Source organism: Coffea arabica, chromosome 7e (genome assembly GCF_036785885.1).
Source record: "Coffea arabica cultivar ET-39 chromosome 7e, Coffea Arabica ET-39 HiFi, whole genome shotgun sequence".
Lineage (NCBI taxonomy): Eukaryota > Viridiplantae > Streptophyta > Magnoliopsida > Gentianales > Rubiaceae > Coffea > Coffea arabica.
The window spans coordinates 30,492,876-30,511,911 of NC_092323.1; the positions used below are offsets into that span (position 1 = coordinate 30,492,876).

A 19,036-nucleotide genomic window follows, 5' to 3' on the forward strand; every position below is an offset into this window, starting at 1 on the left:
CCACTTCCCTTCTCTCCTCTTTTTTTTCCAACAGATTTGGGTAACCCTATTCATCCCATAATTAAAATCTAATACCCTATTCCTACAAATCCAAATATGAATCCTCCTAAATCTCTTATAGAAACATATATATCTATATATATATAACATAATACATATCCGTAAAATCTCTAGGACAATTAATGCAACTAATAGAACTTAAAAGAAAAGTTTCACGTGGATTTGGGACTTACAGGTTTGGGTGCCTAGTTGTCTGATTGATTGGCAGCGACGCCTTCTTCTCCTTCTCTACTCTCTGACGACTCTTGTTCTAAGGGGAGACAGACAATGAAAGGGGGGAATGATGTTATTATTATTTTTTTTGTTGTTTGATAATTGTGCTAAACCCTAATAACCACCCACTGGTAGGTGGTTTAGATAGGAATTTTAACTGTTGTAAATTTTTACCCTATCTTATCTCATCCTATCCTTCAATTAACCTTTTAACCTAACTTGTAATTATTTTTGCTTTTACCCATGGTAAATTACCATTTAATTTAATTGGACAAAGATTAAAAAAAATGAGCCCAAAACCGTGGGTTTTACAGCTAGAAACTCCCAATTCATGGCTGAAAAATATAAATAAAAGCTGAAAAATTCCAACAACATCACAAATCCATGAAACCAGCCACAAAACTTTCATATTCAAGTCATATACCCAATAAATTGCAAGAATTGAAAGAGAAGCAAGTTCCTTAGCTTCATACCTTCAAATCTCCAAGGAAAAATACAAAACAAGGGCTTTCTTCCTCAAGTAATTCCACCAAAAGCTTCCTTCCAAGCGTAACTCAAGGTTTTATGGAGTGGATTAAGGTTGGTGCTTGGTTTCTTAACAAATCAAGCAAGGAGATCAAGATGAAAGTTGAAAGTTTTCTCTCTTTTCTTGCTCCCTAATTTCGGCCAAGATGACAAACAAATGAAGGATTTTTTGGTCAATTGTAAGATAAAAAGGAAAGAAAAGTCTTGGTCAAATCTTGCTTAGATGAGTGACACTTGTCAAGACTTGGTTTTGTGGCTATCCCTTTGTCTCTCTTGTGTCTTTCTAATAACCAATTTATCTTGTGCTCCTCTAATACACTCTTAACACTTCTAATCACATAATCCTACTAATACCAAACTTGTTCTCGTCAACCAAATATAACGTACACATCTCACTCGTCAGTGGATCTACCTTAATGTACTATGAAACTTAGCATGCACTAAGACATGAAAAGGGAATGATAAAAATCTTAACTTAACCTATAAAATCACTATCAAATTAAGGCAAACAAATAAGCAAGTAAAGTAAAATTAAAAGAAAATATAAATTAGTTTTTCCAAAACAAGAGAAAATTTAATATAATTTTCGGGTCCTCATGTGACGGCCCCACCTTCTCTTGGGCGTACCCTAGGGTTTAGCGAACCGCCTGCCCAACTCTCGTCAGGACTCAATCACTCACATCAAATAAAATAAGATGCAATCTCAATAATAAACGAAATAATAGTTCCCAAGTTTGAAACATACGAATACATTCATTTCTATCTCAACCATCCATACAGTCCCAAATACATCAAAAGATTTAAGTTCTCAGTACATTCAACCCTAATCGAGCGACTAGTACGACTACAATTACAAAAGTCAAAACAACTAGACTACGCTAGTCTGTACACGTCTCACGCCTCGCTCGTACCCCTGTAAGAAAAATAAATGATGTGGAATGAGCTAAAAGCCCAGTGAGGTTCCAAAAAGTAAATTGACTATTATTTATAAGTACAAGATTCCAATATAGCAAAGTAACGAGAATGAAGAGTTCATAAAAGTAAGCAATAACACTTCAAGTAGCAATCTCAAAATGAGCGAGTGTAGAGTTTTAAAAGAAACAATAACACTGCACGTAACGATCATCTCAAGGTATAAGGATACAGATGGCTCTCAGGAGCCAAATTGCCATTGCATCATCAGGAGCTTGATCACAAAATAGTTGACACTCCGTCAACTTTCAAGTAAAGAAACCAATCCAATAGAGCACCACTTACACTACTCTCCGTCTACCATTCGAACTTTCTACTGGGCCCAAAATCCTCAATAAACACTGGTGGTAGTACTCGAGTATACCGATTAGTCGAGAAGATATCACTCCACTCGACAAAACAAGAGACCCAGGGTTCGTTACCCAATCGACCAAGCCCTTGTCGGCTCGACTCAAGTAACTCGCCACAGGGTTTCTGGAATTCTAGAAAGTGCGCACATCATAAACAAGTATATCAAATCCAGTGTAACAATAGACAAGTATATGTCACATAAGGGCAAGTGCGATAAAGTACACTCTTACCCGATCAAACCAATCATATATCATTTAATCATATTGATCACGTATTAGAAACAAGTATCCAGTTCAATCAGGTATTTGGAAGCACTCACCAAAATGAAGTGTCCCTAGTGATCACGTCTGGGTTATACTCCGGGTTTGGAGTCCAAATCTGCGATAAAACTCTTGTTTAAGAACTTTGAAAATAATTAAGGTTCGAAAAGTAAACGTTTCGTTCAAGAAGAATCAAGTAATTGACATTCGTTTGGAGAATATTCGTGAAACACTTGCTCGCTTTTCAAATTGTGAAAGTTTGCAGTAAGTATACTGGGAAATACTATTTGAGTCGAAAGTGTAAGGAAAACGCATTTCTAGAAGTCGTTACCCAAGGGTACAAGTTTGGCTAAGTTCTAACTTATATACCTCGATAAATGAAGATGCAAGCATCCTAGATGATTCAAGTGATAATCACTCTCAAGCCTTACACAAGTCGCAAGTATATTTCTCTAGTCCTCGGGCATAAATTTGGGCAGCACGCCCTTTGTGTTTACCTCTTTTCCAGCCATTTATGGCTTCATTATTTTTCTCAATCAGTTCCAAAGTTAGACAAAATAATCTCAGTTCAATAGCCATTCAATAGGCTCAAAGTCGTACAAGTATAAAATCAAACTAGGACAATGTTTGGAAAGGAAGTTCAAGGCATAAAACAAAAGACAGATTTGCCGTCACTTAGCGTAACGGGCACAACCGAAGCTACGCCTATTGGATTGGGGTGCAATTTATACCGTTTTGAAGCTAAGACAAAGGCCTACAACTTTGATGAAGACCACCCAGTCCAGTTCGTAGTGTATCGAAGTCAAAATTTCAAATTACAGAACCAGAATCTCAGGCTACCGAAGTCCGATTAAGGCGTTTTCAGGGCCATTGGAAAGATAAGACATAGCACTACAACTTCTATGTTTTTACCAAAGGCTAATTCAGTACGGACCAGAGTGAACAGATGCGGTCAGATTGGTGAAAGGTCAACCCTGTCCACAGGGCTCTACCTATGGCAGTCAGGGGTATTTTTATCTTTTCACAAGCTACAGTGCTCCTGATTGAGTTGAAATTTTGTAGGCTACTATAAAACATCATTCTATACAACTTTCATATTTTGTGCCAAACCTGATTCGGCCTCTATCATGGTGAACTAGAACCGGACAGAACAGGGTATGCAAAAAAATTAAATTCTGGAAATTTAGGAAGTCAAAGTACAATTCACATTTCTAGCTGAAAACCACCACTACCACCTCATATACAAGCTTATATACATCATACACCATCCATAAAAGAAGTATGATAAGTAAATCATTCAAACCCTAACTCAAATTCATCACCCCAATCATCCAAAATCACTTGAGTTAAGCATCACAAGCACAAATACAAGTTACTAAACAACCCCAACATGATTAAGGGAAAAAGAAAAGAGTGGTCAGCCATGTTACCTCAAAACAAGAGCTTGTAATGGTTATACTTCACCTCTCCTTGAAAAATTTGGCTCCCTAAGCTTCCCAAACTCACAACTTACAAGTTAATCGGTGTAGTTTTCTTGTTTTCTCTCTTAATCAAGCAAAACTTAAGAATTATGGAAGCTATTCTTCTCTTGCTTTTCTCTCAAGAAGCACGGCTAAGATGGAGGAAAATGAAGAGCATTTGAGTAGTTTTTTAGTGATAAAGATGGTGGAAATTAGTTGGTCAATCAAGTCATGGATGACCGCCACTTGTCACAACCAATTTGCATCTCAATTTTTTTTCTTTTCTCTTGTTTTCCAAGTCAAAAATTTCGGCCCTCAAGATCAGATTTTGAGCTGATAATTAAGCTCTAATATCAAGGAGATTGACTTGATAAAAATGGTGGTCAAATGGTGTGTTCAATCGGTAGTTATCGGTACCCGTCGGTTCGCACCGTTTTTCCGTAAATCACACGTACTAGGGTTTTTACTTACCATTCACTAACTTTTTATTATCACTTCTAATCACATATTATTTTCTCATCTAAAAGTCACTCTTACTCACCAAATTTAGCACACACTCAGTACCGGTTACTCACATTACGAAAAGACGTAAAAACCCTAAGTTATTGTAACAATGAAAATAAACAGGAAACCCTTGTTTTAATGATTATTTGTAACTATTGGGGAAGTGAATGTATATTAAAGTTATTGTAAAGTAATAAATTCTAATAAGTTCCAAATTAAAGAAAATTTTAAGAAAAATATATAGAATTTTACGGGTCCTCACACTCTCTCCCCCTTAAAAGAATTTCGTTCTCGAAATTCATACATGCACTCCGAAATTGCGTAGGGTATTTTCCTTGTTTATCCGTTTCTAGCTCTCAGGTCTCACCATAGCCAAAACTTAACTAAACAATAGAAATCACGAATCGTACCTTCTACTATCTTCGATGGTTCAGGTAATGCCTGTTGGTCCAAGGCGTACACTCTAGCGGGCACTCTTGGCTTAGTCCCTCCTACATTTGCTTGTTCAGGGTTTAGGTGTGACGTACGGGGACAAGTTGCAAGCTGGTGCTCGGCACTACCACACCATAAACATTTTCCTGCCTTTCGCCAACAATCATTCTCCGTATGATTGGCCTTCCCATAGTACCCACAAGATGCTCGAGGGGCTGAGGTTTGACCTCCTTGTGAGGCACCTCTTGCTGGCTCCCTTCCACGCGAGGCTCCTCTTGGAGTAATTTCCTTAGGTGTCCCTGAAATTTTCTCACCACCATCTCCTCGACCCATCTTAGAGGGTGGCATATCTAAATCGCCTTGTCCTTGCCTTTGACTTCCACCAGGCGCACCTCTCCTTTTTGCATGAAAAGCTATCACTTGTGCCCTAACAATTTCTATTCTTTGAGCCTTCTCCAAAACTTCCGTAAAAGTGTTAATCTGGGCCGCTGCCAAGACCTCCTGTATTTCTACATTGAGCCCCTATACAAACCTCCTAACCCTCCGTTGCACGGTAGCTATCAATTCGGGAGCAAACTTGGACAGTTTAGTGAATTGAGTCTCGTACTCAGATACACTTAGAGTTCCTTGACGGAACTTAATAAAATCATCTTCCATCTTCTCTTGGACTATCGATGGAAGGTATTTCTCATTAAACTCTCGCACAAAGTTCACCCAAGTCCATGCAGTCCCTTCTCTTTGCCATTTAGCCCTAATTACATTCCACCAGGCCCTAACTGGTCCTTCAAACTGAAATACAGTGAATTGTACCTGCCTATCCTCCGTATAGTTTAAGGCAGAGAAAATATTAATCATCGACTCTAGCCATCTCTCAACTGCCTCAGGGTCCGGCCCTCCCAGGAACTTAGGAGGAGAGAATTTTTAGAATCTCTCGAGGGCCCTATCTTGCCCCATATCATCCCTAGATTGATTCATAGGGACTTGACCCTGTTGCTCCACCAATCGAGTAAGGATATTAGTCATCTGTTGAATCGCAGTTGCCACCTGATCCCCCCTATAACTTGGGGTCCAGGTTGCGGTCCACTCGTTTCACCCCTTTCCCCTCTGGATTCTTGTGTGGGTCCCTGCATCTGTCTACCCCCACGTCCACGATTAGAGCCACACCCGCGAGTAGCTCCCTGATCCTGGCTTCTTCTACCTTCCATGCTTCGCGACTAATCAACTATAGCAAAGCAATAAAGCCAACTAATCAATGATAGAATATAGCCACTAAGTAACTATATAGATATAAACAGAATAAAATAGGGCTCAAATAAACCTTTCCAAATCATAAAACAGGGGTAATGTGACACATTCAATCAAAACAAGTCACATAACCTATGGGACATTAAACCTAGGTATTGCTCAGGCACTACACTTAATCTAAATTTGAAGCACGTGAATAATAAGGGTCCCAAATCCCACGAATATCTTTAATATATTTCAAGTCCAGACTATTCGCATCCCCCGTGCCTTTGCTTTTGCCATCCAAACTTATCCTAATATTACTTGAGATCTCAACTTATCGTAAAGGTATCACTCTTTGGTACTCGAGTACAAGAATCCGAAAATATGATAATTCACCACTCAAGCTGGCCAGACTTAAGAGCAAATCACCCGTATTAGAGATTCCTACCCAACATACATATCTAAGGCCCCAACAATAGACAATTGTTCCACACATAACAACTCAATCCCCACAGTCCGAGAACCCTCTCCCGGCACGAGCTCAATAGGAGCTCTGATACCATCAGTGACGGCCCCACCTTCCCTTGGGCGTATCCTAGGATTTAGCGGACCACCTGCATAACTCTAGCCAGGACTCACTCACTCACATCAAATAAAATAAGATGCAATCTCAATAATAAACGAAATAATAGTTCCCAAGTTTGGAACATACGAATACATTCATTTCTATCTCAACCATCCATACATTCCCAAATACATCAAAAGATTTAAGTTCTCAGTACATTCAACCCTAATCGAACGACTAGTGCGAGTACAATTACAAAAGTCAAAACAACTAGACTATGCTAGTCTATACACGTCTCACGCCTCGCTCGTACTCCTGTAAGGAAAACAAATGGCGTGGAATGAGCTAAAAGTCCAGTGAGGTTCCAAATAGCAAATTGACTATTATTTATAAGTACAAGATTCCAATGTAGCAAAGGAACGAGCATGAAGAGTTCATAAAAGTAAGCAATAACACTTCAAGTAGCAATCTCAAAATGAGCGTGTGTAAAGTTTTAAAAGAAACAATAACACTACACATAATGATCATCTCAAGGTATAAGGATACGGATGGCTCTCAGGAGCCAAATTGCCATTGCATCACCAGGAGCTTGATCACATAATAGTTGACACTCCATCAACTTTCAAGTAAAGAAACCAATCCAGTAGAGCACCACTTACACTACTCTCCGTCCACCATTCAAACTCCCTACTGAGCCCAAAATCCTCAATAAACACTGGTGGTAGTACTCGAGTATACCGATTAGTCGAGAAGATATCACTCCAGTCGACAAAGCAAGAGACCCAGGGTTCGTTACCCAATTGACCAAACCCTTGCCGGCTCGACTCAAGTAACTCGCCACAGGATTTCTGGAATTCCAGGAAGTGCGCACATCATAAACAAGTATATCAAATCCAATGCAACAATAAATAAGTATATGTCACATAAGGGCAAGTGCGATAAAGTACACTCTTACCCGATCAAACCAATCATATATCATTTAATTATATTGATCACGTATTAGAAACAAGTGTCCTGTTCAATCAGATATTTGGAAGCACTCACCAAAATGAAGTGTCCCTAGTGATCACGTCTGGGTTATACTCCGGGTTTTGAATCTAAATCTGCGATAAAACTCTTGTTTAAGAACTTTGAAAATGATTAAGGTTCGAAACGTAAACGTTTCGTTCAATAAGAATCAAGTAATTGACATTCATTCGGAGAATATTCGTGAAACACTTGCTCGCTTTTGAAATTGCGAAAGTTTGCAATAAGTATACTAGGAAATACTATTTGAATCGAAATTGTAAGGAAAACGCATTTCTAGAAGTCGTTACGCAAGGGTACAAGTTCGGCTAAGTTCTAACTTATATACCTCGATAAATGAAGATGCAAGCATCCTAGATGATTCAAGTGATAATCACTCTCAAGCCTTACACAAGTCGCAAGTATATTTCTCTAGTCCTCGGGCGTAAATTTGTTTACCTATTTTCCGGCCATTTATGGCTTCATTGTTTTTCTCAATCAGTCCCAAAGTCACACACAAAATAATCTCAGTTCAATAGCTATTCAATAGACTCAAAGTCGTACAAGTATAAAATCAAGTTAGGACAATGTTCGGAAAGGAAGTTCAAGGCATAAAACAAAAGACAGATTTGCCGTCACTTAGCGTTACGGGCACAACCGAAGCTACACTTATTGGATTGGGGTATAATTTATACCATTTTGAACCTAAGACAAAGGCCTACAACTTTGATGAAGACCACTCAGTCCAGTTCGTAGTGTATCTAGGTCAAAATTTCAAATTACAGAACCAGAATCTCACATTCGGGCTAGTTAACCGCACTATACGTAAATGACAATAACTCAGGCTACCGAAGTCTGATTAAGGCGTTTTCAGGGCCGTTGAAAAGATAAGACATAGCACTACAACTTCTATGTTTTTACCAAATGCTAATTCAGTATGGACCAGGGTGAACAGATGCGGTCAGATTGGTGAAAGGTCAACCCTATCCACAGGGCTCTACCTATGGCAGTCAGGGATATTTTTATCTTTTCACAAGCTAAAGTGCTCCCGATTGAGCTGAAATTTTGTAAACTACTATAAAACATTATTCCCTACAACTTTCATGTTTTGTGCCAAGCCTGATTCGGCCTCTATCATGGTGAACTAGAACCGCGCAGAACAGGGTATGCAAAAAAATTAAATTCTGGAAATTTAGGAAGTCAAAGTACAATTCACATTTCTAGCTGAAAACCACCACTACCACCTCATATACAAGCTTATATACATCATATACCATCCACACAACAAGTATGATAAGTAAATCATTCAAACCCTAACTCAAATTCATCACCCCAATCATCCAAAATCACTTGAGTTAAGCAACACAAGCACAAATACAAGTTACTAAACAACCCCAACATGATTAAGGGAAAAAGAAAAGAGTGGTCAGCCATATTACCTCAAAACAAGAGCTTGTAATGGTTATACTTCACCTCTCCTTGAAAAATTTGGCTCCCTAAGCTTCCCAATCTCACAACTTACAAGTTAATCGGTGTAGTTTTCTTGTTTTCTCTCTTAATCAAGCAAAACCTAAGAATTATGGAAGCTATTCTTCTCTTGCTTTTCTCTCAAGAAGCACGGCTAAGATGGAGGAAAATGAAGAGCATTTGAGTAGTTTTTTAGTGATAAAGATGGTGGAAATTAGTTGGTCAATCAAGCCATGGATGACCGCCACTTGTCACAACCAATTTGCATCTCAATTTTTTTCTTTTCTCTTGTTTTCCAAGTCAAAAATTTCGGCCCTCAAGATCAGATTTTGAGCTGATATTTAAGCTCTAATATCAAGGAGATTAACTTGATAAAAATGGTGGTCAAATGATGTGTTCAATCGGTAGTGATCGGTACCCGTCGGTTCGCACCATTTTTCCGTAAATCACACGTACTAGGGTTTTTACTTACCATTCACTAACTTTTTATTATTACTTCTAACCACATATTATTTTCTCATCTAAAAGTCACTCTTACTCACCAAATTTAGCACACACTCCGTACCGATTACTCACATTACGAAAAGACGTAAAAACCCTAAGTTATTGTAACGATGAAAATAAACAGGAAACCCTTGTTTTAATGATTATTTGTAGCTATTGGGGAAGTGAATGTATATTAAAGTTATTGTAAAGTAATAAATTCTAATAAGTTCCAAATTAAAGGGAATTTTAAAAAAAAAATATAAAGAATTTTACGGGTCCTCACACCTCACAAAATCAAACTTCCCTTTAATCTTCTGAATATACTTTCGATCAAGGCCACTAGTAATAGGAACTTTCAATGCATTATCATCATTTAGTTCAAAATTTTGTTGCGTCAAAGAGTCGATTACATCTATAACAAAGACTGAATGATTCATTAGGATATTTCATGGCATCATAAATATTGAATTTTATAATATCGCCATCAAATTCCATATTCAGTGTTCTGGAATAAACATCAAATTTTGTTCTAGATGTTCTCAGAAATGGTCTTCCTAACAAAGTTGGAGGTGAATTAGAAGAATTATCTTCCTCTATATCAAGCACATAAAAGTCTATAGGAAAAACCAATTTATCTACTTGAACTAATATGTCCTCCAAAACCCCATTAGGATAAGCATTTGACATATCAGCAAGTTGAATTATTATACCTGTCTCTTTTAAAGGACCAAGATACAACATATTATAAATGGAACGAGGCATAACATTTATGGAAGCACCCAAATCCAACATTGCTTTCTTAATCATAATATTTCCAATGTTGCAAGGAGCAGTAAATATACCCGAGTCCTTATATTTTGGAGGCAACTTTTTCTGAAGCACTGCTGAGACATTCTCCCCCATATGCACTTTTTCATTTCCTTTCAATTTTTTCTTAGCAGTGCATAATTCTTTAAGAAACTTTACATATCTAGGAATTTGCTTAATTGCATCTAAAAGGGAAATATTTAACTCGACCTTGTGAAAAGTTTCCAAAATCTCTTGCTCTTGCTCCTCTTTTTCTGATTTTGCAAATTGACTGGGAAATGGAGGAGAAAGTGTTACCACTACTGGAGGTTCATCTTTGGATTTTCACTATGGCATAGGTTTACATTGGGGTGCCACTTTTTCTTTCTCAATAGCTTGCTCAGAAATTCTCTTACTAGGTTCTGGCAACTCTTGGCCACTCCTCAATGTGATGGCACTAGCATTCTGTTTTGGATTGATAACAGTCTATGAAGGCAACTTTCCTAAAACTTGAGACTCCGATTGATTAACTGTAGTTGCCAACTGGCTCATTTGATTCTCCAGATTTTGAATACTCATTCTTGTCTCTTGTTGAAATTGTTGTGTATTAAAAGCTAAAAATTTAACAATTTCTTCAAGAGATAGACCTGATTTAGAAACTAGTTGTTGTTGTGAAATTGGAGGCCTAGGATGATATTGTTATTGGTGAAATCCCGGTGGCCTTGTAGTATAACTAAAATTCGGATGATCCTTCCACCCTGGGTTGTAGGTGTTTGAATAAGGATCATAGCGCCTTTGAGATGGGTCAGGAAATCTACCAACTGCATTTGTGTGTTCATTCGGATCATCTTGTAGTGTAGGACACATATTAGTCGGATGACCTGAAACATAGCAGATTCCACATGTTTTAGCTTGCTGTACCTGTCCTATAACAAACTTCTCCACTAAAGAGGTTAGAGAATCTAATCATTGTTCAATAGAGGAATTACTTACCTCATTGACCTTTTTAGGACATATTCCTATTTATCACCAAATTGTTGACCATTGGCTGCCATACTTGAAATTATTCTCCTTGCTTCATTGGCATTTTATTTGCCAATGTTCCTCCACTAGCTGCATCAATGATTTTCCTATTTGTTGCTGAGAAAATTCGAGGCCTCCCTATCTGAAGATTTTTTTTGACAATCTGATTTACATTCTGATTAGATATGACTAAATGTCTTTCATGAAATAAGTAAATTTTTACAGTCAATGGGCAAGAACATCAATAGCTATGATTTAGTTCTACTTTCCTATTAGTATTTCTAATTTATATGCTTATTACAATATTGTATCATCTTTTACTTATAATTTTATTCTCTTTTTTATTTATTTACACTATTTGAAAATTTAAGGCAAACTGTATAGCGTAAAAATTTGATATGTGCCTGTCATAATCAAAAAGTATATCTCACTAGGAATTTGAATATTTAGAAAGATAGTAGCAAACTAGAACTTTATATTATTTAATATTTAAAGCTATATCACAAAAAATAAAGTAATTAATAATTTTGTTTACTATTTTTATGTATAGTTGAGTAATTGCTGCTATTTTTATTAAAAATTAATTTGTTCTAAACTCTAGACATATTGATTTAAGTAATGTATGAAATAGTTTATGTGCATAGATAATATATGCTTTGTTATAACATGGACTTTGTGGTCATTATTTTTTCAATAACAGAAGTAAATAAGCTAGAAATAAATAAATAATAAGTTTAAGAAGATCAAAATTAATACATAGATAACAATAGTAAAGAGAAGAAAATTACATAGATAACAATAGTAAAGAAAAGAAAGTTACATAGATAACAATAGTAAAGAGAAGAGAATGCTTGATCATACGAGAGAAGGGAGAAAATTAAAAATTATAAAGAAAATTGACAAGTGGAAAAGGGCAAAAAAGGAAAGAAATGAAATAAAATAATAATTAATATGAAAAGGATAATTTTTTCCTAAAACATAAAACAGGGGAGTAAAGTACCTATTTATTAAGTGGAGAGGGGTAAATTACAGCTAGGGATAAAGTTTAGGGGTTTAGGCTAATTCCTTAGATTATTGATGAAAAAAATTGGTAAAATACAACTAGGGATAAATTTCAGGGGTTTAGACTAATTTCTTAGAATATCGATGAAAAAAAAATTGGTCAATTGTTGGTCTGACAGAGAGGTTTCTAAAACTATGCATGTCGTGCTTAGTCAATATGACAAGGAGAAGTATTTTTTTTTTAAATTAAATGCTGCAAAAAAAAAGACTAACAACCCCCTTTTTTTCAAATGTTGTCCCCTATCAGGCTACATCAGTTTTAAGAAATTTGTCTCCAATCGGGTTAATATTACCGGCAGGGGTGATTTTTTTTTTAAAAAAAAAAGTGCAAGCCGCACTTGTTTTTTTGCGCGGAATATTGTCCTTTTCTACCCAACAATTTGAGTTTTTCCTTTTCTACCTCCTTTTAATATCCAAAGACATAGTTTGTGAGGTATTCTCAATACATTGTTAAGAAACTATGATCTCTAAAACGTAGACACATAGGATTATTCTCCTTTATCATATTTAGAACTTTCAACTAAATTTCCGTGCAAACTATCCAATTTGGCAGCCATGAAGAATCTCAATCCATCCATATTTCTAGAAAACAAAACAAAAAGAAATGATGTGCACAAAACTTTCTTACAAATGAATCGCATCAAGTGAACATACTAAAAATCAAATTCATAATCCTGATGACTGACATTACACATATTCCTGTATTTCTTGAAAAGGCTGGATAACCCGCACTTCAATAAAAGGCACTATTACTTGAGTAGGCCAAGCGAGATCTCTCAATAGATCAATCTTATAGTTATCTCATGGTTCACCAAGCTCCTCGACCAAGCACTTACTGGCTCGAGTTGCAAGATCGGCCAATTGAGATTTGGGCGTCCCCACAGTTCAGTTTAGTTCAGTTATGGGTCGAGGAGATCCACTCCAACGACATTCAGTCAATCAATTACAGTTCAGTCATGAACAATTCAGTATTTCACTCAGTTAAAAGAGTACGAGTGCGATAAAGTACACACTCGACTCAACAATTATCAATCATTCAATCCATAAGATGCAATTCAAATTATTGCAACAAGTCATGTACTTGACACTCACCAATCAAAAAATAAGGGAGTAGTGCTCAATCAAGTGTTTAGGCGTCCGTTGTGAGATCCTCTTGAAGGTCCCCTTGAGCGCTTGAGCAAATAATAATTTACTATCACACACTATCACTTATAAATCCCTTGTTAACAAGGAAGACTGTATACTTGTACAATACTAAGAAAATATCATGAAAAGAGCTTTAATTACTCATAAATCGAGACTCAAAAGTGGGATTTAATAACACAAGAAAAAACTGATTTCCTTCATGAAATCAAGTTTAAAACGATCAATCAATATCAAAGGATAAGGAAGAGTTTCCAAAAACTCATTTCCCATCGAATCGGAAAATTTCAGTTTTGCATGCCAAACTTAGAAAAATCATAACTTGCACTCAATAGGTCCAAAATTGGAAAACTTTAACCGTTAGAATCTTGGTTCAAAGTACTAACAGTTCCCAGAAGATACCTTTCCAAGATTCTAAACGGAAGATATTCAAATTGCAACTCAAAGTGGCTGACTTGAGCATATAAGACAGTTTCGATCATGTTTTTCAGTAAATTTTGGAAATTTAGTAAAATTCATAGAAAGTGACCTAGCCTCTAAAATTCGTACTAAAATAAGATTTCTAAACAAAGTTTCAAACACAACAAACGGAACTAAATTCGGAGTTTTGAGTGCCAAAATATAGCAGCTCAAAATTGGCCAAAATCAAAGACAGTTCAGTAAATTTTCCAGGTTTGAAGAACAAATTTGGCACATCATTTGTATATCAAAATGGTCTTAGAATGACACCAAATTTAGTAAAATTCGAATTCCATAGGAGGACTACTCCTCTATCAAATTTCACGTAAAAACTCGTACGCGAAGGTAGTTAACAAAACTACCTAAGTCCAAGAAATTCCCAAAGCAAATCTGTCTTCTTGCTTTCTTTTCCTTTTCAAACACTTTGCACCATGAAATCAGTCCCATTTTGGTTCATTTGTGAAATCAAGGTCCAAGAAACATTTCATAAGCAATTGATAGTTGGTTGACATCAAATTTTCAAAATAAAACATTTCACAAACAACTAAACTAGTCGCCCAACAAAAGGAAGGATTTTCCAGCTTTGGTACAGTTGGGAATTGGACTATATTTCACTCAATACAACTTGAAATTGAGAATGGCCGGTGGCATTTGAAACTAGATTCAAAAGGATACATTTCATCAGAACAAATCATTCTGAAATTCAGTTTGCAAATGAGAGAAAATAGAACCACAATTTGCAGCTTCTACTCTTCTCTAGGTTGAACAGTCATACAGGACAGCCGACTTTGATCAGTCACTGTAGATGACTCGGTTCGAATTAAGGTGAATTTTATACCGTTAGAAAACTACGGATGTCTAGTTTTGAATGCCACTGACGGCACTCAATTCTGACTTCCGGACAGAGAGATATGTTCATTCAAAGAACACTGCCAGTGGACCACTGCTACACGAATTTTTCAGATTTGTTCTTGCCAAAATTCAATTTTTATCCAACCAATTCAAATGTTTTTTGGTAGAAACTTTCTATACACCATACACAACATATATACATCAGTTTCAAAGTCATTTGAGTATCAAAAATTCAAACTAAATGCACGGCAATAACAGGATAGATTTCGATCAGCAACCATGCGAAATTTTCCTTCAACTTTCCTTCGATTCTCTATCCATAATCATCTTAAACAACACTTAAACAACTCAAATCAAGCATTATATCATCATATCTGCCCATATAACAAGGTGAAAATTCGTAGAGCCCACATCAACCATTCCAACCCAAGTAACAACAACAATAATGAAGCTACAAGTTTTAAAGCTAAGAATAAAACCCATTAAAGCCAAGAGTGAAAGATTGGATGGTGTTGGATGGTTACCTCCTAGCTTTGAGAGAAACCAGAATTCTTTTATCACTAAACCTCCAAGAAAACCGCCAAGATGAAGTCTTTCTTCTAGCTTAAGTGAATTCCCAAGTGATTTTGAGGTCGGATGGTGATTTATGAAGGATTTGGAGCAAGAATTGAAGCGGAATGGTGAAGAGCTTTTCTTCTTCTTCTCCTTGAAGAGTTTCGGCCAAACTTGGTGAGAGGAGAGAGAGAGTGTGCTGATGAATGAAGCTTCTTGGAGAAGCTTGAATGATTTGTGGTTAAAATTTGCACAAAAGTTAACGATGAATAGTACTCGCGCGCGCGCGTTTCGTGTCCGTTTTCTCTCGGGGTTGTTTCACTTGTGCACTAAACCTCTAATGTACTTTCTTTAACAATATAATTATTCACTCTTATTAGTCTAGAATAAATTTCTTAAATCTCCATCGGGTCTATTTGAAGCGAAAAAGCGAACTTCCGATTCACGCGCAATAAAGCGAAATTCAAAAGAAATTCTTGTAACGATAATATAACTCACTAATACTAGGGTAAATAATTCTAAAAATAACTATTTTTAAAATAAAAACATGAGTCCTCACAAGTATTAATTTCTCAAATCTCCAATTAGTTTGTATAGGCGCAACTTTTGGGAAACTTTCGACGCACTTACGGTATAAACTTAAATTTTTAACTCACTCACCTCCAATCCATCAATTAACTTTTTTTAGTCTACTATTACTGATTCTTAATTCGCTAGGATTATTGCACTCTCGATTCAAATATTATCTCGAAAAACATATATTCACTATTTCTTATTAAACGAGCCTCCAAAAAATTAAATTTGCTAATGGGATGTTTTAAAATATAAGTAGGACAGTATTCCATGTAAATGGTTTTAAAATGGTTGAAATAAATTATTCGGAGAAAACAGGTGAATAAATAATTAAATAAGCCAATAAAATAGAATTAAAAGTAAGAAAAAATTCGGGTCCTCACAAAAAAAATCTACCAATAATTTACAGATCCTTTGGAGTTTGGAGAGAGTAAATCAAAAAACAGAGGTGCTGAACCAACGGCTACATCTACAACTATGAAGATAGGACCCTATCAATTGCAACCACATAGAACTCCTTGGGCATGGTATCGATAACGTACACATTCACGTTTCTCACCATTCTTGAACAACAAGACCACTGGTACAGCCTTAGTCTCATAGTACTCAGCAATTTCCAAGTCATCATCCGCACAAAGCATTTCAATGTGCCGGTATAACTTTACGCCACTGTTTTAAGATCAGTTTGTCCCATGACTTACCAGTGACCACCGTAGCTGCAGGTTACAAAAGAAAAGAGTATGTTTAACTCTAAGCACCCATTTCTATATTTTCATGACAACCATCCAACACTCTTAGAATGCGAATTGAAGGTCAACGATAAATCAACCATGGAATTGCATTCTTAAAGGTAAAGGTCATGAACAACCAACTATTTCTTGGACCATGTATAAAATTTTTTGTAGTTAATTTATTTAATATTGCAAGTTTATTATAGTCAATAATTTTGCAAAACATCTTATTAACGAGTGTGTTTTTATGAGATCTAGATATTATGAGAAAAATAAAGCATATCATATTTTTTTACAATTTAAATTTTGAGACTAATGTTTTTCTACACTAATCTAGCTTTGAATATATTGGGTGGTTGAACATATTGGACCACTGCAAATGAATCGAGTCAACTTACAAGTGTAGTTAACACTCGAATAGAGCTTGAATAGCCTGAGTAAACCTTTGAGTCGAATTAGATTCCAAAGATAGTCAATTCAAAGGCTCGCAAGACTAATAGTCTTAACTTATTTTATTTTTTATGTTCATGATATTAGCTAGAGGTGGCAATTTGTCTCAAGTCCCAATGGGTTACCCATGCCCATGGGGACTTTGGGCGGGATAGGTACTGGAATTTGATATTGGATTTAAAATGGGACAAATCTCAATTGTACCCATTAATTGATGGAAAATTTTGGGAAATACTTGGGTACCCATTGGGCTCAAATAGCAAGATTTAAAAATTATCTTTAACAATTTTTATAGTCATACCAGCGAATATAATCTAGCAGTCTTCCTAGTCATTATCCACAAGAATTTCCAGCATTTCAATCAGTTTAGACTTGTCATCCTTGAACAATGATAAGCATAAATATTCAACACCCTAAATGCCTTGGCCATCTTGATATATGTTGGAATATGGCTGTTTATCTATCTTTTCCTTTATTTGTTAATCCAATTTTTGGTGGGAATCCTGAGTATAAAGCACTTGCATGTTTATTTAATAAAACTAAAAGAAATTTAATAAATAAAAAATATTAAAGTTATATAAAAAATTAAAAATGAATTAAAGGAAAAAAATATGTAGAAAATAGATTTGGGTATTGGGCGGGATCAATCTAAACCCATCCCAAAGTGATCCCGTCCAAATTAATTTCAAAACACATATGGGTAAGGTTGAGTCCAAACCCATATGACTCGATTCCATCTCAAGTCCAAGTAAATCCCGCCCATCCCGCCCGTTTTGCCGCCTCTAATATTAGCATAGTGTCTATTTTATTCATTTTAAAATATTAAAATTATTTTATTCATTGCGCCTCTAATTTATATTCAATAATTTGATTCTAATCTAAGAGGCTAAAGGTAGAAGAGATGCTGCAACTACACAACACTTAGAAGATCAAGGGGAAGAATCTTTTAATAAATGCACAAACAAGAAGTTACTAGTCCTGGATGACAAGAGAACAAAGAAAGACATAGGCCATGTTTGATAATCTAATTCAACACTTAATTTAATGGATTTAGATGGTAATATATTCAAATCATTTGATAACCAAAAATTGAACACTTGAATTAATTAAATGGCATTGAATTTTCTGGGCAAAACTTGCTCTCAAAATTAAGTGATAAATAACTTATCACTGAATGTGATATACACTTAAATGTGTTAGATTTAATACTTAATAATTCAATAATTTAATATATTCAGATTTCAGATTTTAGTTTTGAGACTTTAGTTTTATCAAATAGATCCTTAGTTTAGTTTTTTTTTTAAAAAAAAAATATTCCCAAGGGCTTTCCATGCATACAGGCTTTTACTTTTGGCAAATGGGATACCGAGTTGCGTCAGCTTGGCAGTCTACAATTTTAAAAAAAAATTCCCAAGGGTCAGTCGTGCTTAATAAGTACTACACGCATTATTATCATCAAATCAACGTTTGTGCGATTTTTTTTCCATTGATATTCTAAGAAATTAGTCAGGGTTTAATAATTTTAACCCATTTTAATATGAGATAATTTCAAAAACTTCCCTTGAAATTTCTGACTATTTAACAAGCCTCCCTTTAGATTTTAAAAATTATACTAACCTCCCGGTTAATTATCTTGTAACATTTAGAACTAATCGATAATTAAAAGGTAATAATCGAAGAGAAAAGATAATAATATGATTATAGCATTACCCTAATCTACAACATTATTTAATTAATTTAATACCAAAGCACACATTAAAAAAACTAAAATTTACAATTTATCATTAGGGATCAAACCACATATAGTATCAAAAAATAGTATATTATGTTATACTTTTCACTTAATATAAGATACAAATTATTTTTGTCAGTTATATA

The 19,036-nt window shown here is 35.6% G+C and overlaps 1 long non-coding RNA gene across 1 annotated transcript; it reads right to left on the reverse strand.

Moving 5' to 3' along the window:
* Positions 1-6,681: 6,681 nt before the first annotated feature.
* LOC140011511 (uncharacterized) lies at positions 6,682-15,598 on the reverse strand. The gene is made up of 2 exons (XR_011818698.1): positions 15,377-15,598; positions 6,682-7,417 (listed from the first exon to the last, which is right to left on the reverse strand). It is a non-coding gene; the product is annotated as an uncharacterized lncRNA (long non-coding RNA).
* Positions 15,599-19,036: the final 3,438 nt, after the last annotated feature.